General features: G+C 45.6%; 2 long non-coding RNA genes across 7 annotated transcripts in view; one reads left to right on the forward strand and one right to left on the reverse strand.

Annotated features, from left to right (window-relative positions):
* The window catches only part of LOC109281973 (uncharacterized), a 222809-nt gene that overhangs the window by 30762 nt on the left and 168679 nt on the right, over nucleotides 1-23368 (reverse strand). For all 6 annotated transcript variants that reach the window (XR_002088819.2, XR_009461111.1, XR_009461110.1 and 3 more), the window contains 3 exons: nucleotides 21302-21410; nucleotides 20896-21016; nucleotides 20309-20467 (listed from right to left, as the gene is read on the reverse strand). This is a non-coding gene — a long non-coding RNA (uncharacterized LOC109281973). The remainder of the gene's footprint in view (nucleotides 1-20308; nucleotides 20468-20895; nucleotides 21017-21301; nucleotides 21411-23368) is intronic.
* On the forward strand, nucleotides 200-23039 carry LOC109281974 (uncharacterized). Its single transcript, XR_002088824.2, has 4 exons — nucleotides 200-594; nucleotides 9602-9766; nucleotides 21661-21741; nucleotides 22770-23039. It is a non-coding gene; the product is annotated as an uncharacterized LOC109281974 (long non-coding RNA).

Below are 23368 nucleotides of genomic sequence, written 5' to 3' on the forward strand. Positions count from 1 at the left end.
AAAATTTTGGAAAAATTAAAAAAACCTCTTATGAAATATTTTCTTTTAGAATGATGAGTAAAATGTTTAAGACAAGGTGTTCATATATTGCTACCCTCTACTCCCCCAAAATGTATTCTAATAACTATGTAATAGGAAGACTTATGTAAGGCTATCTACAGTGTTAGATCATTACATTTCCTGTTCACCAAGGACAAGCAGTACAGTACAACTCTCAAATGCAAGAGCAAGATGTATTTCTGTCTCCAGGGGACACTGACATATTCACAAGAGAAGGAAGAAGGATTCAGGATTCTTTGCTTGTGGACTTCCTCTATTGTTGACTTTTGATCTAGAGGTTGGTGGATCTGCTCCTGTCCTCCTAACTAGGACTTAAAGGACTGGGAAAGGACACTGGCAGCAGCATCCATTCATTCCTGTAGAGATTAGAAACAAGGAGCTTATTGCCCTGCTTGCTCAAAGGCCTCAGGAGAGGAGACAGAGCAGGTCTAAAGGTTTTGGAGTTGGAAGGAACCTGCCTCCTCCTGGCCCTGTGTACAGAAGTACAGAAGCAGCACAAAGGAGCTGAAACAAAGTATGCTTCATTATTGAAAGGTAAGAGTTTAAATTTCTCTGAATTCAGTATGTTAAACTATATTTTAGCTGCATTAGTATATTTTCATTACCTATGTAATTCATAATTGAATTCCTACTAATCTGATGTTTTGTGACAAATCACTCAACCTTAGCAGTGAGGTGAGGCCTGCAGGGCAGCAAAGTTCATAGACTCATAGATGTTAGGCTTGGAAGGGACCTCAGGAGGTCATTTTCAAGAAGGGGAGGAAGGATGAACCAGGAAACGATAGGCCAGTTAGTTTCACCTCTATCCTTGGGAAAACTCTGGAAAAAATCATTAAGGATCCCATTTGTGGGAACCCAGCAGGGGAAATAATGTGGAAAGGAAATCGGCACGGATTCATTGCTGGTAGGTCCTGCTTGACTGACCATGTTTCTTTTTATGACCAGGTCACAAAACGCTTAGACACAGGAGTCAAGGTAGATGTCATCTACCTAGACTTTAAGAAGGCCTTTGATACGGTATCATTGTGTTTTCACAAATAAACTGACAGGCTGTGATGTAGATGATTACACAGTCAGGTGGATGGCCAATTGGCTTAGAGCTCACACCCAGAGAGTGGTGGTGGATGGGTTGATGAAAATAAGACTGATTAGACAAAGTTTCATGTAGCAAAATTTGTATTCAATGAGTCTTGGTTTTTTTTTCCCTTTTTTTCTCAGCTCTTTTTCTAAAAATGAGTGCTTTCTGTATCTGCTTGCCACTGTGGAGGAGACTAAGTCCAGAATACAAAACAACTTTCTTTGTTTTACTATAATGTTAATGGTTTCTTCTATTTTCAACTTTATTTTTTGCCTGCTTTTCATAAAATGGCAAAAACTAAGAGATGCTGGGTTCCTTAGAGTTAAGCAGCTTGTAGCTCCATTTGTAACAAAAATTAAAAACATTTTAAAGTAAATTCAATTAGTAAATTTGTATTTATGCTCTGAATAAACTATATTTTTAAATTTAATAAATTTACCAAACATAATCCTTTTATGAGCAAACCAAGTTATACATAATAGATTTTATGTTCTTAAAGTAGCAAAGTGAATTTAGATCTGTAAAGGGTGCTAAGAAAATAAGTATTGCATATATTTCAGTTTTTCCCAAAATTTCTGCTTTTTCTGAAAAAAAGGAAAAATCTGGGTTTTTTCCATGGCTTCAAAATTTCCAGAAATTTTACATCTCTAGCTGGATCCAGCAGCTGGGCTTTCCCAGCGCTGGGGCTGTGCTAAGAACTGTAGAAAAGTTCAGTTAGATTGGTCTCAGAGGACCCGATCTAAGTTAAACTTCCTCTGAGGTACCGTTAACTTAGATCAGGTTGGCCATTTGAGACTGATCTAAACTTCCTGAACATCTGTATAGTTCACACTTAGATGCACTTAATGAGGGATCTAAGTGTAAGATCTGCACCTGGGCGATCTATATTAAATTGGGTGGTCATTTTTAATGCTATCTAACCTTATCCTAACCTCCCTAAATGTCTGCATGTACCCTAAGTGAAACAGAATTCTGCCCTAAATTCTTCAAAAGCAGCTACTGTCTAGTAAAGCTACTTTTTGATCATAGAGGTTGAACTCTGATGGAGTTTTTAACTGTTCCAATACTCAGGAGATTTGCTTAGTTCCTATAACTCCTTGTACCATGGGTTGTTGTGTGGTCGTTCAGAATCTAGGAGTCTGACAGAGCTTTGCTTCATTCAGTGTCTCAATTCTAATTGTTTAGTATTGTATAGCATGAGTCTCTATTTAACATAGCAACCAGTTCTAGTACATACTTGCCAAACTTCCTAAGGAAGGATAGTTGCCTACACCATGCCCCTCATTGTCAGAAGTCCTAAGTTGTTATATTCCAGTAAAGTCAACTGGAGCTGTAAGTGCTCAGCAATTCTGAAATTCAAGACCAGACCACCTCAAGTAAGATATCCAGTTCTTCTGACAACACAAATCAATGGCTATTTGAGTTTTAAGATCTCCAACATGCTGTAGAAATGGGGAAAAAAAACAGTTTTACGAGATGATGTTTTACAGCCATTCCAGGGTGACATTCAATCCGTGTGATACTAACACTATTACATGGCACTCTAATGTCCAGTGTAAGGTATGCCCTTCTGGCGGGTTGGCTTGCTATGTGTTTTCAGATTCTCCTTTTCTGTTTTAACAGAATTATTCTTTGGATTTAAACCATAACACTTCAAATATTGCCCTGATCTACTTAATGACTGCTACTGGAGATAAAAGATAAAGGAGATAAAAGGGCAAAAAGTTGTTTCTTGGGAGAACAAAGCACATATTTTGTTACCTTCCAATGAGCCAGACAAAAATCCTGCATTCTGCAGACATTCCTATACAGACAGGTGATTCACAGCTGAATACACACAACTATCAAAACGTTATTTCAAACAGACATATTTAGTTCCCCTAGTGCTGTCAGGAGAAAACTAGTGCAGTCATTGCTTTTCTCCTTCTCCTTTTCCAGGGTATTTTTTTTTTTTGAGGGACACAATCACTGCATTGTTTTCTTTACCATATTACCAGTGGGGTACGTTGGCATGGACAAGTAGAGAAACAGCCCCAGGCACTGATTTGGGAGGGTGGGGAAAGGGTGTGCAAGAATGGTTACCACAGCCACTACTACTGCTGGTGGCCCAGTCAACATTTAGCCAGGGTGCAGAAACTGCTTGTTATGCCTTTGTGGGCTGCAGTAGAAGGGCAGAAAGAAGGATGAACCAATGCCTAGGACACTGAACTGGACTCAGTTCCCTACTCCACACATAGATTTCCTGTGGCCAAATCACTTAGGAACACTTCCTAAGGAGCATTGCTTTGGTGTGCAAGCTGCTCCCCAAGTCTTGCTTGTACATGCCAAAACTGGAAAAGACATAGGAGAGTAGCTCCAGAAGCATCCCCTGCCGCTGTTCGCAAGTTCACTAGAGAGATCTCAAGTGTGTGTGTGTGTGGGGGGGGGGGGGGGGTTGTTTTCAGAATAGCTCCCCCACCTCATTTTCCAGGTTTGGTGCACACATGGGAGTGGGTGGGTGGGGTGTCTCTACAGCACTGCTATTCAGAATTGCCAGGGGCAAGGTGCAACCTTAAGTTCCTGTGGAAGACTGGGAACTAACAGAGGCTTCCATACCACAGAGCACCTGTGAAGAAAAACTCCTTGGTGATACAAGGTGATCTGACAATGGGGAGCATATACCATTTATAAATGACTGAAATTGCACAAAAGCTGCTTTTGACCATAACAACACTCTTGTATTTTTTAGCAGATTCAGATGTAATCAAAAGAAAGGCAGAAATGCAGATGTGCAAGAAAATGTAAACAAAAAAGGGATGTGGTAGGGAGGGGAAAACAGCAAAACTATTCAACACTTGATAAACATTTTGAAAGGTTTACTTTGGCCATTAAAAACAGGTTTGGATCAATTCTTAGATTTTATCTTAATCAGTCACTCTAATCCTAAATTAAAGAAATTATTCATTTCCAATTTTTTTTCTAGGCAGGTATATAAATATAATTTATACCACATCCTTCAACATTTTAAGCTCTCACACAAGAGAAGAAGAGGGCTATAAGATTTTGCCTCAGGTGAAAAGACAATTGTGAGAAATGCCATTAAAGCTGCCAGAAACTATGTTTAATAATTGGGCAAACTGGGAAAAAGCTGCAGGAAAAATATCCTGCAAGTTCTACTAAGTGAGCTAATAATAAATGTCAGTGTCTTGGCTGGTGAGGGATTATGTGTTGTTTTACTAGGTCATTACTGGAGCTGTGTCGAGAAGCAAAAGAGAATTCACTTGATGCACTGGAACACATTGTACTGTAGCATATTGGCAGATGTTCTGAGAGGGGAGAAAGGTACACTCTCTTTATTAAGTTCCTGTTTCATAGACTGTAAGGCCAGAAAGGACCATTATTTAGCCTGACCATCTGTTTAACAAGGGCCAGTGTTTTTTACCATTAATTCCTGCATCAACCCCTGATCTAGAAAACAAGCTGGTGCATACTATTTAGAAAGCCATTCTCTCTTGATTTGAAGACCACAAATAATGGAGAATACCCCCATCCCTTGATAAATTGTCCCAGCAGCAGCTAACTGCCCTCATAGGTATCCTGTTTACCTCTCTGAATTTATCTAGCTTCAGTTTCCAGGCATATCTTGTTATGTCTTTGTCTGCTAGATTAAAGAGTCCTCGCCTATCAGAAAATTGTTTCTCCAGGTAGCTACTTGTATACGGTGATCAAGTCACAGCTTAACCTTCTCATTGACAAGCTAAACAGTTTCCTAAATTTTTCATTACAAAGCAGGCTGGCCAGACTTCAGATGATTCTTTTCTGGACCATTTCCAATTTGTCACAGTATTCCAGTGATTCTCCTTAATGCCTTATTCAGAGGTAAAAATCACAGCCCTACTCATATTCAATATTACCTTGCTTGTACATCTAACAACTGCAATTGCTGTCAGTCACGGCATCACAGCAGGAGCAAATGTTCAGCTGATTACCCCTCTCCCTACCCCACACCACACCACCCACACTATTGAATCTTTTTCCGAGTTTTTCCAGGATATAGCCACTGCCATCCTGTGTCACCTCCATTTGTTGTTTCTAGATGTGGAATTTTGCATTTGGAAATAAACAGTAGCACTGAGTGTTCAGCAATCAGTCCCTGCCATTCAGATTTAAATAAACTTCCTTGTAGGCACTAATTGCCTGCTTTGCACTTCGCTATAATAATGATAATGAACAATGATTTATATGATATTATTTCTGAAAGTCTTAGTCAGGATCCCAGACCCATTGTGCTAAGCTCTCTGTAAACACAACAGCCCATAATCTAAGGCCCCACATTCTATAGCCTTTGCCATATAGGAAGAGCCTTATTGTTTACACTGAGGGTGTGGACAGAAGTGACAATTTTTGCCTGATCTGGCCCCTGAAAGCTCTCTGCAGCTGTGACCAAACAGAAGTGCACAGCTCCAAAGCACTTAAAAAGGGCCCAATCCTGTTAAAATCTGAACCCTCATTGCATGAGTGTTCAGATGTAGACGTTTCAAAACATAGTGTCTTCAGTAACTTGTGTCTGCCTCCCTCTTAACCTAAAGCTATTTTCAGAATGGGAGGGGAGAAAGGGAGCAGAGGGAGTTTGGTCTAGGGTTTTTTCAGCCGGTGCCGGAGAATGTGTGTGTGTGTGTGCGTGTGTGCGTGCACACGGCAGGGGGCTCCCATCCACCTACCCCACCCTCCAAAGATGGCTAGGAACCCCTACCTCCCCCCAATTCAAAGTGAACTTCTGTTTGGTCTGGGGGATTGTTGCAACTCAGAATGTTTCCTGAGTTACAGGAGGAAGCTGCTCTTCTGCCTGCACCCTGAAGCCATCAGAGCTCTGCCCACATAGAGCAATATGCAAGATCAAGGACTTATACCCCAGTCCTACACAAGATTTTGCATGAGAGTTTGCATGTCATTAAGCTCAATAGGACAACTGATATGTGTAAGGTCATGCCCTGGTACTTTAACTGGACCTGCAGAAACCTGGAGCCTTGCACTTGGATTTTGCCACCTGTTCTATGCAGGTGAACTCCTGGCTATCTTCACGACAGCTTTGTCCAAGTAGAGATCTACCTGTGCAAAGCAGATTATAGGACAGAAGCATGAGTCAATAAGGAGGAGCTGGACATCCAGAGTAGTTCTTCTAACCATCCAATTTACCAGTGCACATGAAGAGCCCTTGCCAAATGAGTAACATTTGGAAAGGGAAATTAAAAAAGATCCCCATAGATTAAAAAAGATCCCCAGCCAGCAGTTGTGAAAAACAGTTGTCAGCTGAGTGACCTATCAGGGCAAAAATTCCTCTCTCCAGATAGGTACTAGTTCAAAGCTCACTGAAGTAAGAACAATTAAAGTCTTTCCACTGCCCATAATGGATTTTGGATCAGGCCCTGAATTAAATGTTCATTATATTTTAACCTGAAAATTTGTAAGCAATACAAACCTTATTTTTAAATATACTGTAAGGCAGTATTGTATTTCTTTTAATACAGGATGATAATTTGTTGCAAACCTCAGCAGTGGTTGATCAATCCATTAAAATAAATATAACAGGGAGAATCTGAAAAACAGTCATTGTGCACAGTACTACTCACAAAACATGGTAGTTTGCTGTCCCACTTAGCAGTAGTAGGGCAGTCATGATCTATACCAGGCTAAATCCTGGTATGGGACAAAAGACCATGAGGTATCAGGACTGCAGCAGTCCTACTGCATTGAAGGCCTGAATCTGGAATAAAATAGTTATATCTTAATATAACAGTTGTGAAAAAATGAGCAGCATTTCAAATGACCATACTTCAGTTATATGAAAAATGCACTTATGTGAAATTTGTGGTAGAAAAGTCACAATGGTTTCCAAAGGGCAAACCTACCAGATCATTAGGGTTTCCATGGCCAACTCCACACAAGGCAGTAATGTGGCTAACATCATAACTGTCCCACTGACTCATCAGCTTAAATGATCAGTTGCCCATTTACAGGTGGGTAGATGGGAAGGTGGGGTGGAGGCTGAGACCTTCATCGAATGGCTATGAAAACCTTTGGCACAACTCCATGTCATAATTTAGAACATGTCCATGATACCCCTATGCTATGTCTGAGACATTCCAAACAAGCACAGCCTGCCCACTCACTCCCACTCACTGTATACCATATCCTGGAAATGAAGTTGTTACTTCCTTAAAGGGGCCTTGTGTGCATTCCGATAAGAATGCCTGAGAGGGAGAGAGACTGAGAGTAGCACTGGGGACACATGCAGAGCCATTCTAAGCTGACTATCCAGCCTCATTTCCCAGATTTGATGTGCACTGAGCGGGCAGGCATGTTGCTTGGCACTGGTTTCCAACGTGGCATGGAAGCAGAGCAGACAATTCCTTAATCTACCTCTGGAGCCATAGTGAGGCACCAGAACCACTATGATTATACTGCATGTAAAATGCTTACACTTTTATACATACCACATAAATCATCTTCTGACTAATATTTCCAATTTACCAGTAATAGCTCCTTACCAGGAAATGAATGGCCCTAGCTATATTACTGAGCATTTAGTATGCGTATATACAGTGTATTATAAAAGCTTGCTCCACATCCCACCAGAGTCAATGAAGGGACTCCCATTGACGTGAATGCATTTTTGGATCATGTCCTAATTGCAGTGTCTCCTGTCCTAACTCACTTCCAAACAGATCTGTCTGCATTCCACAACTACATATTTCACTGTAGAAAATTTCTATTATAATATATTAACAACCCAAAGCTGCAAGTCGACATCTCTTTCAAGTTTTTTTTTTCCATTTGCTGCTAAGAAAACTATTCTGTGTTGAAGCAATTAATGTCATCCAAAGCCTAAAATAAAAATTGCAGATGATCCCACTCAAGCTCCACAGACTGGGAATTTCCTTATAACACCCTTTTTTTTTTTAAAGGGACAGTGTTCTGACAACAGATTTTCTTTCTCTATTTTGACATGACAGTGCTTCAGGATAATGACTTATAAAATCATTATGGTAGCACTCTCAACATTTCAGCCAAGTAGTAAGCAGCATTTTATGTCAATAAGCGGAAGATAATGTCCTCCTCCTACTTCCTTCTCTTCCCTTCCCTAAATTCTTACTTCTTTTGTTGATGGTCTGTGTTACAACAGTTCTGAGAAACCCCAACTGGGATTGTCCCACGCCTAGTACAATGGGGCTGAAGTGTGCGTTTACAAATTCTTTCAGGTGGTCATAGCACCATATGAATTTTACCCAAATTCCCTATCAACCCCAACTGGCTAGTTGATACTGGCCAGTGCTGGGGGAATGAATGCACTGATTACGTCTCTTCAGTGGAAAAAACATAATGTCTGTAGCAAAGGCATTCATGTCATAGCCCCTGTCAGCTTTCAATGAAGTTGCTAAATTCTGCTAAATACCTTATCATCAACTTTTAATTTATGATAAGGACAGAAGAAGAAGTATGAGTTGTAGTTAGTAATAGCAGTAGTAGTAGGGGAACAAGTAGGATGAGGAGCCAACAGGATAAATGACTACCTGAAAACAGAGCAGTGACAGCAAACAGAGAAAAAAGAGGGAACCTCTTTAGTTAAATGAAACCATCTTCATCCTCCTGCCACACACCCAAGACCATGAGTCCACCATGATCTGCATTTAGCTAGGTGCCTCTCTATCCCCATGCTGTGCTTCTGTCCTGCTCCCTACCCTCTATGATGCTGAGTCAGCTCCTGACTGCACCAGATTAAAAAAAATAATTTAATGTAAAAATGTGTGTACTGAAAATTGAGCCTTGTACAACTATTCTAAAAAGTACATGATGCATTTTGATCATGTGGGATTTTAATACAAAACATCATAGCAAGTTTGGTACATTTTTCTACTAAAATCTTTTGAGGATTTTTATACTAACAAAACTTAAAAGGGATTTTTCCCCCCCTATCAATATTAATCTTAGGAAGACTTCCATAGAGCCATAACACTTAAAACTTTTTTTTTAAACTAAATTCTTATCAATAAAATTCCTAAATTTACTGAGGTGTATAGTAGCAATATCCATAGCACAAGCGGGCAATGTACCAAAGAGCATGAATTACAGGGTCATGTTATATCACCACCTCCCACACCCCCATTGCAAAACAGCACTATTGACAAAGTGAACTATAAGTGTATCTTCAGGGGATATGAAATGAAAGTTTTGAGACAAAAGGTGCCTTTTCCCTGGTTTCTCAATAGATGGCCATGCCTTTCTAGTCATGCCACAGTCCTGGAAGCACCATCTTGGTGATTAACAGCAACATGCATCTTGCAGGATTCTCCTTTGCCTTCAGAAATAGGTTATTTCTTTGCCTGCTATCTAGTTTCATGTATTAGGGCACATCCTTTACCAGTAGGATTGCCTATGGAGCCCAAGTCTTCATCAAAATCCTTTTCAATTTCTTTTTCTTTGCAGCACTGTTACCTGCAATGTTCAGACTGTCAGAGATGCCAGCGTTAATCACTACCTAACAGCTTGTGAACTCCAGGGCAATGATGAAGAGAATGAAAAGGGAGGTCAAGGCCACCCTTGCAAATCCTGACAGCTTGGCTCAAGAATGGTGGGAGTTGCTGAGGAAAGGTAAAGAAAACAAGAGAGAACGAGGAAAAGGATTGGAAAAGTAGGAAGGGGGAATGGTCCAAGCACGGTGTAGCTGTGTAGCTGACACTGTGTAGTCATGTTTTTGCTCAGGTAGATAAGGATCTCTCAGGGAATGTGTGGAGCCCAACTGCTGCAAATGGAAATACAGTAGCTAATAGGCATCGTGAACAGGCAAACTTTACTGTTGGATAGCATGCTCTAAAGTTTTTGCTCACATTCTACCTCCAGCCCCACACACACAGCATGTACAGCATTTTCAAGGATCACCAGTCCCAGGCTATGTCCATTAGAGGATTTGCAGAAGAACAGAAGCTCCCTATGGGAATTCAGTTCCTTTGAACCCTTAAACCCAAATGCTAGGTTATTGTTCTGACCCTTGAGAGGAACCCCAAAGCAGAAATGCCTACTTCCTATGGCAGATAGTCTTCCCTTACAAATTCTGATGCTAAATTGGAGTTATCCTTTTCAATACATTGCTGTTTGTACATCTCAAAATGTTTTAGCAGCTCAAAATGTTTACATGCAGGTAACTGTGCTGGGAGGAAAAGGAAGAAGTTTTTTATGTTTTGCACTTTTGCAACTCTTTGCTATGAATACATATTATAGGTGATAAACCCATGTTTTCTTATAAAGGAGTTTTATTTTCTCCTGTCATGCCAGCCAAGCATCTGTTGTTTGTTAAATGTGTAACAGACCCTGCATGTAGACAACAGGCCTGCCTAGACCTGCAGGTCCAAGCATTCACGTAGACCATGTGCTAAGAGTTTAAGATACCCAATTTTTAAAATTCATGAAGGCACAGCAGGCATGCACAACAGACACCGCAAGCCTATCACACAGAAACCACCTCACAGCTGACTGACAGGTACTGCATGAAGGCAACCAGGAGGTGGAAGAGCAGCACTCCAGAGTCAGAAACCTACAATTAGCATATCAAACGCTAAAGGCCTTTTCCTCAAAAAGATTCAACAGCTACTTCAGATAGGGTGGCTCTGGGACTTATCATTTAGTCCTTGGCAAGCTCCTCCCTCCCTGTCTGTCCCAGATGTTGTCCCGCACACAGCGGGCAGGTAGAACGTGAGGCAGGTAATGCCCAGGTGCCTCAAGCCCTCCACTTAACACCTACCACCTACCTCTTGTTGTGTCAAGATAAATCCCACAACTGCCTTAGGCAACCGTTAAACCGTTTGTCGCAGGGCACCTCAGTGCCTGCTACTAGAGAAGAGAAACTGCCAGGGAGAGCGCCCTGGCAGAGCCAATTGAGCACAGCTGCGGGTTGCCAGGGTAACAAGCGCAGCTGCGGGTTGCCGGAGCAACTAAGTGGAGCCAGCTGTTTGTAGGGGGCAGGGCCTGGCCCTTATAAAGCCCAGGGCTGAGGCCAGGCTGGCAGTTCCCTGCCAGCAGCCTGGGAGGCAGGAGCTCTGGGAGTGAGGATGTGGAAAGGAGCCTAGTAGCAAGTACCATTGTCATATGGAGCAATGTTGTTATGGCCATAGGGCTTTGGGTTTGAGTTACAGCCTGGAGGCTTGTGTTGTGTTTGGTTAATGTTTGTATTACACCCAGAGGTTTGGGTGAGGCTGTAGGGGTTGGAGGAGGCCTCATAAAGGGCCCCACAGGAGTGTGGGGGGCCCCAGCGCCCGAGGAGGGCGCAGTGTTCTCATAGGGGCCCCATAGGGGTGGGGTGCCCCAGCGCAAGTGAGGGCGTGGTCTAGCGCCAGGAGGGCGCATCATTCTTACAGCGCCAGTGAAGGCGCAGTTTACACGCCAGTGCAGGAGCAACTGGTGGCAAGGAGCGCAACCAGTGGGTTGCGGATGGGGAATAGAGACCCCGGGTTATGTGCGGGGTACGTAGACCCCAGCCCCAGAGAGAGAGGCGATTTTTTTTTTTATCAGGGAGCCCGAGGTGGGCACGGCGAGCCCCAAAGAGGGGGAGCGCCATATTGAACTATTGGGAAGCCCAGTGTGGGCACGGCAAGCCCCAAAGAGGGGGAGTGCCATATTGAATTATTGGGAAGCCCAAGGTGGGCACGGTGAACCCCAAAGAGGGGGAGCGCCATATTAGGAAGCCCAGGACGGGCACAGCAGACGCCAGCAAGGGCGTCACTTGCAGGGTGCATAGACCCCAGCCCCAGGGAGGGGTGATTTACTGAGGGAGCCCGAGAGGGGGCCTTACTGAGGGAGCCCGGTAACAGGCTAGCACCATGGAAAACCCAGAGAAGGGCAAGGTGCTGCGGTTGCCCCCGGGAGGACAGGGAGTAGCAGCACGGTGAGCCCGTACCAGAGAGGGAGGTGGTGCGGTGGGCTTAAAAGACCGGTGGATCGAGAGGACGTCCCAGAGGGGACTAGCCTATTGTAGGGAAGGCCCAAGAGTGGGCTAGGTTATAGAAGGAGGGCCCGGGAAGCGGGCATGCAGACACAACGTCTTTCACATCTGCGAGGCTTGGGGCATGGTATTAGGGATGGTAGGAGCCACGCATAGCCCATAAGGCTAGGGTGTCTGAGAAGCACCCGTTATATCGGGAGACCCCCAGGGGGTCCGGAAGAACCGTGGGGACAGAGGTCCCGATTAGCCGTGCCCAGGGAGTCATAGGCAGCCTCACAACCTTATATTTACCAGCAAGACGTGGCGGGTGAGAACAAGAGGGTGCCTTGGGCCAGCCTTGACACGGGGCGAGGGACCTCGAGGAGATCACGGCCCTCCTAGAGGACACCGCCGTGACACTGTTCTTTTCTGTGATCCAAATGCCCAACGAAAGGCTTTGCCAATCCCAGTGGTCTTCAAGGGTAAAAGGAGGAACACTATGCTGAGTGTCCATGTTAACTGCACTGGCATATCGCCCTTTCTTTTAATATGACAAAACAGGTGAGAGTTTCTGAAAATACTGGTATCGTCAATTTTTTCAAGACCCACCCCCAGTCTGAATCACCCATTTACACTGGAGAAGTACCTTTTTTTTTGTATACATAGACCTCTACTTATGAAATCCCTAGCCTGACAAAGAAGAGGAAGATGCATAGGTGCCAACTTTAATTTTTGCCCGGGGTAGGAGGGAGGTCTAAGATGATAGCCGTCTTCTCCCCACCCCCCAGCAACACGGCCAGAGCAGAGCAGAGTAGAGCCCAAGGCAGGACAGGGGTGAAGGCAGGCTGAGGCCTCACGGCCTGGGAGCCCCTCCCCACCCTGCTGCCCTCACCTTGGGAGCCCCTCACCAGCCATTCCACCATGGTGAGGCACCTCCTACCTGCCTGACAGCACCAGGGGTACACAATTCCATACCGCTGTCCCTACTGCTGCTGGGGGGGAGGGCGAGGAGGGGGTGCCTTGCCATGGCAGTGGGCTCCCAGGGGGAGGACAGCAGGATGGCGAGCCCAGAGGCCACAGCAGGCATCCCATATCCATCCCTGCTCCATGCACAAATCTGGGGGGGGGATATGCCCCCCCACAACCCACTTCCCAGGAGTGTGCACCGTGACGGGGAGCTGCCTCCTCCCAGCCCTGGACCAGTTTCCTGTGACTCTGTCCCACTCCCTGCCCTAGCCCCAGGCCCTATGCACTGCCCTGGCTGGGCAGCACCTCCAGCTCCACTCCCCCCTCACCATACAGGCCTCAATCTGCCCCCCACCCCGTAAACTTATCTGCAGGCAGCTGGGAGAGCTCTTCTCCACCACTGTCTGGGGCTGTATTCTTGGCCATGTGGATGCACATGGCAACTCCTGTGCCCCACTCCCCACAGCTCCTTGCAGCTAGCCTGCAAGGGGAAACCTGCCATGTCCCATGTTTTTCCATGGTGAACAGAAAGCCTGGATACACAATAATGGGAATCTGGGACAAATGCTGTTCTGGAGCCATGCAGCCTGGGACTGGGACCAGGACTTGATGGGACTGTCATGCCCAATTAGGGATGGGTGGTCACCCTATCCTCTTCCCGAGTGGGCTAGGGCCATCGGGCCCACACATATTCAGTGTTTGTGGGAAGATGGATTCCATCCATTGGACCAATGAAAGACTTTGGCATGACTCATGTATGGAAAGCCATCAGTAACCTTCCCAGCTCACACAAAATTAGTGTACTACCTGAGTAACTGAGCATGGTGTGCTTCCAGTTGTCAATGGATGAATGTATCTAAATGGATAAGAAAACTCTCAAACTGGTATGCTGCCTTTATGGATCTTGGCAAGCATCAGGCACATCCTGAGGAAAGCATCTCTTGTTAACCTGAGGCTCTGCAGCCACTCCCAATCATCCCAGTTTTTAAGCACAACCCTCTCCTACTAGTTCATGCTTGTTTTTGAGGCCAGACTGAAGCTCTTCAAAGAAAAAGAAGTAATTATAATTTATTCTTCCAAGCTACTAGATGTGCAGTAATTAATCTAGTAAGAAAGACCCATTTTAGCTGCATGCAATGAATCTCCTGAGCAATGATCCGTCAGCAAAGGAGAGTGTGCTGAATCTGCTAAGTGTGATTTTGCTACTTCTCCTTTCCTCTTGGTCAGGACAGATTTTGTGGCCACAGGAGCAGAGATGGATCCAGAGGGGGGTGCAATGGCATGACTGTGCCCCCTTCTCTGACCATGCAGCAGAAGCAGCAGCCTGAAAAATGTAAATATTCACCTCTCCCTCCCTGCTGTGCTCAGAGACATGTGCCCCAGTTCTCTGCCCCTCTCCCCCACTCCACCTGCCACTGCCATCGCTGTTTCTGGCGATGAGGGGAGCTCCTATTCCATGCTAGCCAGGCTGTGCAGGGGCTGGGCTCCACCTTGGACACCTGTAGTAGGGACAACAGGTGGGAAGGGGTTTCTCTTCCATACCTGCTCCCCCTGGGTGTAGGAATGGGGAACAGGAACCTGTTGGGCATCTGCCCAATCCCTGTGCAACCCAGCTGGAGTGGGACAGGGATTTTCCTTGCCTCTAGGCCAATGCAGATAGTGAGGATATTGGTAGTAGAGGTGGGGAAGGGGGTGAGAGGGGAAGGAATGTGCCTCTGAGCATGGAGGGGAAGGAGGGCAGGGAATGTTTACCTTCAGGACTTAAAGTTTCCAGCTGCTGGTCCTATGATGAGGTCTGCCCACCCCGGTGGGGAGGAGAGGAGTGAGGAAGATGGGAGCCAGGGATGCAGCCACCCCTGTAGCACTGGTCATTGTTCTCCCAACCCCCTTTATAAAATTATGAACCTACTTCAAGCCAGGAGGAGTAGATTTCATGGCAGCTGAGGAAAAGGAGGTCTTGCTACAAGAGGCAGATACATGACACAGTTTGGTCTCAGAAAGGAAGAGGTTTACATGCATTTTTCAATATTCTCTTACTTTTGGTAGTGAAGATTCTCCATATTCCTGTCAGAATTCAAACCATTTCCAGTTGCCCTCCTCACCAGCAGCTATCATTTTTCCTTCCAGGTTTTTGAGTCAGACTCTAATCTTATGTATACTAATTCAACATTGGTGTCACTGAATTGAATTTATTGAGTTATTCTTGATTTACTGCAATATTAAAGGAGAACTGGCTGTATTGCTTGTATCTACTATCTTTGTAGCTGGTGACTCCTTTGGGATTTATTTACAACTTCTTATTTTACCAGAGCAAGTAAGGGATGAGTTGCTGTGAAGCAATATAAGACACTACTTCAACTGTGCTATGTATCAGCCTCTTGGATAGACTAGATCAGAATCCAAAGCCAGGCCACTATGAATTCCTGACATGAATTTCTTTTCCACACCATTTTTTTGGAAAACAGAATAAATCTTTAAAAATCTCTATAGTTTTTAAATGTTTACTATTGTAGCAGGCTTACCTTTTGAGCTCCGGATGAGTCCTGGGCTTGAGATTCTGCAATTTTGATTGGTGGAGCCCATCCACCAATCAGAAGCAAGCCAGGGTAAGCAAGGCCATGCCCTTTCCCCAAAGGGAGGGAGCAAGGAGCAGTCTGGACCTGGTTTGAGACTGTACCCTGCCGGGTCCAGAGAACTTAGGGGTGGAGCCCCTGAAGCATATAAAAGGAGGGCATGCTCGGCATGCTGGGGGGAGAGAGACTCAGTGAGGGACAGCAAAGAGAGAAAATCTCTGGAGACAACCATCCTTGGGACCCTGCCTGAGCCTTGACAGTGCATGGATCGGCACACAGTGATCAGGCTCTAGAAGCCTCTCAAGGCAGCATGAGCCTGTGAACCCAGCAAGTGGCTGGGTAAGCGGCACATGGATTGGTGCACAGAGAGCCGGCCCTGGGAGCAGCTTGAGGCTGCTCAGGTTAGGCCCGGCTCTAGGCTGAGTAACGAGCCCCACAGTGTGGCTTCACATTAAACTAAAAGAGCCCCGGTGCCCATAGCAGGGTCCAGGAAAGGAAGGGACCCATGGCATGAGGCTGGGGAACTGGAGCCAGTAAGGGCTCAGCTCTTGTGGGAGCGCCTTGGGTGCTTAGTGTGGGGTACCAGGCCATTTAGAGGAGCTGGAGGCACTGCCAGAGAGAGGCCCTTGTGGGACTGGCCACCAGGAGACAAGCCTTGGCTGCTTCAGAGTGGGAGCATGACTTGCTGTGGAAGTGGGTCCCACAGGGGAGGCAGGCTTGGGAGAAGAGGGTCTGCAGCCTCTACCCTCCTCCATTGTGGGAGAGGGCATGTCCACATCCCAGGGCCTCAAAGGGGAGGGGCTCCAGGGCCCACCCCATGGGGTGTTGAGTGCACCCCCATAATTTGTGATAGTTGTTGTTTCATACTGTAGAGGTTAATATAGCTATGAGTACTCCTTAAGGGAGTTTATATGGGTTTACCTGTCTTCATTGCCTATATGTGTTTATTGCCTATTATCAGAACTTACCTGTATTGTTGCCTGTGTACATCTATGATATTGCTACCTCAACTTACCTGGATTTATTTAAGTTGATGCTCATATGTGTTTATTGTGTTGATGCCTTGATTTACCTGTTCCAAAGTGTTAATGCTTATTCTGTGCACAGAGGTTAAGTATTGCATATGCTGTGAATCACCCGGTTTATGTTTTTGCAGTCCCTTGAAGTGATGCAATGTGTTGATTGCAGGTTATTGTATATGATGTAGCATACTAATTTTACTGTAAATATTTAATGTTTCTTACTCATATTTATTTATTGTAGCAATACATTTGTATATAGTTAAGCACTTTGTCTCAGCCTGGGCTCTATAGAGAAGAGAGGGGACTGCTCCTAGGTGGAAGGCTTCTGTCGCGGCACTCTTGCCTGACTACCCCAACCCTTCCACTGGTAGACAGGGCACACCCCTGGGTGTACCCAGGCTACACTAGGTTATTTTTTAAATGTTTATAAATATTTTTAAAATACAAATGAATAGGCATAGGAGACATTTGATCTAAATATGGTTTGTCATTGTATTCCTCTCTTTCTGTCTTCATTCATCGTGGGTCAAAATGATTGTACTGCAACTAGACCCACTTGCACGAACCCCTGTACCTGGATGAAGCCCCAGCTAGCAGATCAGACTTTAGGACTGTAGTGTTAGCTCCTTGGGTGGGACTTGTGTCTGTTCAAAGCATGTTCTTATGAAACCTCTTGTCATAGATTCATAGATTGTAGAGCTGGAAGGGACCACAACGGATCATCGTGTCCAACCACCTGCCCCTGGCAGGAAAGAGGACCAGGGTCAGATGACCCCAGCCAGGTGACTATCAAGTTAGGTGATAGTACTATCTCTCTTGGAAGTCCATTCCAGATTCTGGCCACCCTTACTGTAAAACATTTCTTCCTAATGTCCAACCTAAATCTACTCTCCGCTAGTTTGCACCCATTATTCCTAGTTACTCCCTGGGGCGCTCTGGTAAATAGCGCATCACCAATTCCCTGTTGTCCTCCCTTGATAAACTTATAGGTGGCCAAAAGGTCTCCCCTCAGATGTCTCTTGTGAAGGCTGAAGAGATCCAGATCTCTCAACCTCCCCTCGTAGGGTCTTTCACAGAGACCACTAATCATGTGAGTGGCTCTCCTTTGAACCCTCTCCAGATTCTCCATGTCCCTCTTGAAGTGCGGTGCCCAAAACTGGACACAGCACTCCAACTGCAGCCTAACCAATGCCATATAGAGGGGGAGCATCACCTCCCTTGATCTGTTGGTCATGCATCTGCTAATACACGACAAGGTGCGATTGACCTTGTTGATGACCTCATTACACTACTGGCTCATGTTCATCTTGGAGTCAACTATGACTCCAAGATCTCTCTCAGCTGCTGAGCTGCTGAGAAGGTTATCTTCCAACCTATAGGTGTGCTGGGGATTCCCCCTTCCTAGGTGGAGTACCTTACATTTATCTTTGTTGAATTGCATCCTATTTCATTCTGCCCATTGATCCAACCTGTCCAGGTCAGCCTGTATCTGCTACCTGCCCTCCAGTGTGTTAACTTTGCCCCGTAACTTGGTATCATCTGTGAACTTGGAGAAGGTGCTCCCCACACCCTCATCCAAATCGCTGATGAAAATATTAAATAACACCAGTCCAAGGACCAAACCCTGCGGGACCCCACTGCCCACCTCCTTCCAGGCCAAGAATAACCCGTCCACCACCACCCTCTGGGTGTGTCCCTAAGCCAGTTGGCCACCCACTTGCCTGTGTAGGCATCCACTCCACAGCTTGCTAGCTTCCCTATGAGAATAGAATGCAAAACTGTGTTGAAGACCTTCCTAAAATCCAGGTAGATGACATCAGCCTCAGCTTCTGTGTCAAGGCAGTGTGTGACCTGGTCATAAAAGGGTATAAGGTTTGTCAGGCAGGATCTACCTGTGATGAACCCATGCTGGTTTCCTTTCAGCATCATTTCCCCTGCTGGGCCTTAACAAATGTGCTCTTTGATGATTTTTTACAGTATTTTCCCAGGGATAGAGGTAAGACTGAGTGGCCTAAAATTACCCAGCTCATCCCTTCTCCCCTTCTTAAAAATGGGCACCACATTGGCCCTTTTCCAGGCCTCAGGGATCTGTCTGGAGCACCATGAGTGCTCAAACAGCCGTGCCAGCAGCTCAGCTATGACACTGGTCAATTCCTTCAGCATCCGTGGATGGAGGTCATCTGGGCCGGCTGACTTGTACCCATTCAGCCCTTCCAAGTGCTCCTTAACTAAGCACTAACCTTTGGTGGTCTGGTGCCTTTTGGACATCTGTTTATGCTCAAGGTGGGGGAATTGCCTTGGTCAGTACTTAGGAATACTGAAGCAAAGAACTCATTGAAGAGCTCTGCCTTTTTCCTTGCATCAACCACCAACTGTCCTGATTTGTCCTGCAGGGGCCCTATGTTACTCTACACTTTCCTTTTGCTCACTATGTATCTGTAGAAGGACTTTTTATTGTCCTTAATTGTTGTAGCCACTCTAAGCTCCAGTCCTGCCTTGACCTACCTAACTGATTCCCTGCAATGGTGTGCCAGGGAGGTGTATGCCTCCTTGGTGGCTGCTCCCTGCTTCCACTGCCTATAAAACTCTTTCTTTGGCCTCAGTCTTTCCTGGAGTTCCCTGTTCAGCCACGAGGGATTTTTTATCTTCTCTTGGCTGAACAGGGAACTCCAGGGGATAAATTCCTTTTGTGCCCCAAGGATCACTCCCTTGAGAAACCTCCAACCCTCTTGGACCCCCATTTGCTCAATGCTTTTGAGTTCCGCCACGTCACTAACTAGCCTTCTAAGTTTACTAAAGTTGGCCCTTCTGAAGTCTAAAATTTTAACCTCACTGGATATTTTTCCCACCCTTCACTGGATAGTGAACTCTACCAAGTGATGGTCACTATCTCCCAGGTTACAGTGTACTCGCAGGTTCCCCACAAGATCATCCCCGGTTGCTAAGACCCCAGGTGGGACTGAACACCACCTGGGTTAGGTGGACATCCTGCACACAGTGTAAGAACCTCCATGAGTGGCTTGTTTTGGCTGTTTGTTCCTCCCAGCAGATATCCGGGTAATTAAGATCCCCCATGACCACTGCCTCCCTTGCCTGTATGGGATCTATCTCATCATCCTGGTGAGGAGGTCTATAGTAGACCCCCACTACCAAGTACTTTTCCTCTGCCCCCCCTGGATCCTGACCCACAATGCCTTGGTATTCCCCTCCTCTACCCTTGCCTTGATGATGGAAGATGTGTACTGCTCCTTAACATAGAGAGCTACACCCCCACCTTTTTTTCCCCACTCTGTCGCGCCTATACAACCTGTACCCTTCAATGCCTACCACCCAGTCATGTGCAGAATCACACCATGTTTCAGTTAAGCTGACTAGATCATACTGTGTGCTAGCAAGTAAGAGTGTGAGCTCCTCCTGTTTATTCTCCATACTCCGGGCATTTGCATAAAGACAGTTTAGCTCCCTGATGCGTGCTCTTGGTGCCCCTTTGCTTTGATGGTTTGTGTTCCCCTTTGTGCATGCCTGGTTAGGTCTGGTGCCTTGTTTGTGGCTTTCCAACCCAGGGTTCTCATCGACCACCGGTTCCCTGTCCCCTGTCGAACGTAGTTTAAAACTCTTCAGAGGAGATCAGCCAACCTGAGGGAGAACAGATGCTTACCTCTAGGAGAGAGATGAAGATCGTCCCATCCCAGGAAGCCTCCTCCCTGGAAGTGCTGGTCATGATTGTAGAATCCAAAGCCCTCCTGAAGACACCATCTCTGGAGCTGCTAGTTGACTACCCTGATGCAGGCATCCTGGCACCTCTGGCTGCTGTCAACTGGAAGGATGGAGGAGAATACTATCTGTGCCCCTGACTTCCTGAGCCCAACCCCCAGCTCATGGAAGTCCTTCATGATGCAGTCAGGACTACTCCCAGCCACATCATTAGTGCCTATATGGACAAGGACCATGGGGTAGTAGTCGGAGGGCTTGATGAGATCAGGAATCTTTTCAGTGATATCACTGATCTTTGCTCCTGGCATGCAGGAGACCTCTCTCACCATGGGATCTGGTCGGCAGATCGGCCCCTCCATGCCTCTCAGGATTGAGTTGCCCGCCACAATAACTCGGCATTTCTTCTTCTGCCTGGGCAATGGTGCCCTAGCCTGCCCAGCAGGGGTTGCAGGGACCACCTCCTCTATATCCTCCTCAGCTGGAGAATGTTCCTCCACCGTCTCCTCCACCAAGGCTGCCAGGGCCCTGTACCTGTTCCCCAGAAGCAATGAGGAAGCTGACACTGGCTCCTGCTGCCTGGGTCCAGAGGTGACAGACTTCCACTCCTCTGCTGCAGATTCCTCTCTTGGAGTTTCACTCGTGGCATCTGGAGCTGTAAGGAATGGAAATACCTGTCAATCACAGCCTCATCTTCCTTGATCCCCCTCAGCCTGCTCACTGCCTCCTGGTGTTCCCTCACCTGCTCCTCCAAAGCCCAAAGGTGGACACATGAGGGACAGGTGAGGGGGATCCCCCTCTCCCCTGACGGCAGGGTCCCTGCCAGGCTGGCCCTGCAGACAGGAGGGCAGGGCTCCGTCTGAGTGGAGACCTCTGAGGAGCCGTGGGTGGGTGGTGCCATCAGGGCAGGGTCCCTAGCAGCAGCACCCCGTGCCCTTACCTTAGCTGCAGAGCTACGAGTCCTCATCGCTCTCCTGCTGGGTGCTCCTTCTTGTCTCCTTCTTCTGTGCACCCGCCTTGCACAAACACAGGTGCACCCTTACAGAGCACTGTAATATAAAATAATAGTAACAGCATTCAATTTCAGCACTGAAAAACCTTACAACGGTCTCCTTTATGGTCAACATATGTTAGAAATCTAAAGGACTTGTGGAATTTGGAAGTCTTCAAGGTATTTTTTTAATCTCATTGAAACATATCAATCCACAGCAAACTTAATATTGTAACTTGCATTCTAAAGTCCAATTTGTATGTTTGCCTTTTTGTGATTATGCATCTTAACCTCTGACATCTTTATAGGGAAGTGAACAATGGATGAAGAAGCGATCATTTTTAACTGCTTAAGTGAAGGTCAAACAGGGCAAGAAGCTGAGAGTCAAGGTAACAATAGAATTGAAGGTTTCATTGTGGGTTCTCTTTATATGTCAGTGAACTTGATTCATACTTAGTGCAAATGGGGGAACTCTGAGCTATTTCAAGAATGTCAGCAATTTTGTCATAAAGCAACTTTGATCTTGCTCCAATTTCCCATGCTCATTCATTAGCTGAAAATATGGAGGATAAGAAAGGCTCTCTCTTATCTGCAACTAACTGCTTGCTACTTAAATAAATCACCTACTTTTGCTCCTTGTCCTTCTAATAATAAAACAATTCTTTGCAGGTCCTGTTGCTATAGGATAAAACTTTTGACTCAAAGGAAATATCTCTCTGATGCACAGCCTGAGAGGAATGCCTTTGAATTCTGAAACTGAGGTCAGATTCTATAAACATACCACCCAACTTCTATGCCTCAAAAACCATGAAAATCTCCTCCCCCAAATTTGCCATAGGAGATGATGGTGACCTTTTGATGGCTCCAAGAGCATGGAAGTAGAAAAGAGTTCCTATCCCTCAAAAACTGATCCTGGGAATTCTCAACTATGTTTAAGTGCAGACTGCTCTGATTTGTTTTGTCCTATAACAGTCTTCGTTGTGCTTATCAATCTAGTCTCTAAGCCCCTTATAGTAATGCAATAAGCAATGTGACTAACATCTGTCATATTGTCTTTCCAGGGAGAGAAATGTGTGCAGTAGGGAATTTTCTTTCAATAGGGGTTTTTGTTTTCCTTTATTTACTGCCTGTGTGTTCCAATTGAGAATCAGTGTCTACAATTTTCTTTATTTTCTTACATTTTCATAGTATACTAATACTTTGCACTTACATACTTAACACCTTTTATCTGAAGATCTCAACTTTTTTTCAGATGTTAATTAAAGTGTAGTTCCACCAGGCCAAGTAGTATTTTACTTTTACTTTTTTTTTTTTTTTTAAATAAATGAGAGCAATAAAGCACAGAATGTTAACATTTTGCTGATCACTTAGGGTATGGACACACAATGACTGAACCATTCCTAATTGTTACTGATAGGAACCAGTTCACAATTGTGTGAAGGACTGTGGCTCTGACACCAGGAGGTGGAAGTGAGCACACCCAGCCCAGCATGCTGCACAGTGGGTGAGCTGGGGGGGCTGCTTGTATCCATGTTTTGGGAGTCCCAAGGGGTGGGTAATTTGTGGCTGGGGCTGGTTTTCACTTTTCTGCTTTCCCTTGACTCTCCTAAACATGAGTTCAATAAACTTCAATAACCTGCAATTAACCAATGTCTGCATTGTGCTCCCCTGACCTGGGGGTGGGGAGGATAGGGGAGGAGGGTTTAGTGATTGGACCCAAGTTTTGGGCGTCCCAGGGGCTGGCAGGGAGGGAGGCATGATGACAGGCCACAGTCAAGTAAGGAGTAAGGACACAGTTGGTTGTAAAAAAGATAGCTATTGTTGAAGAAGCAGCACAGAGGAGCTTATCAATAAAAAGGGTCAACAAAAGAGGGAAAAAAGGAGGCAGTAGAGTTCTAGCTGAATACCAGAGTGGCCAGTTGCAGTAGGTAGGAGGAGCAATGAGATGTGGGACACTGGTGATGCATAGGGGGTGCATGCAGGTGCATGTGAATCCCCTGATATCAGCTGTGCACC

The sequence above is a fragment of the Alligator mississippiensis genome, chromosome 3, assembly GCF_030867095.1.
Source record: "Alligator mississippiensis isolate rAllMis1 chromosome 3, rAllMis1, whole genome shotgun sequence".
Lineage (NCBI taxonomy): Eukaryota > Metazoa > Chordata > Crocodylia > Alligatoridae > Alligator > Alligator mississippiensis.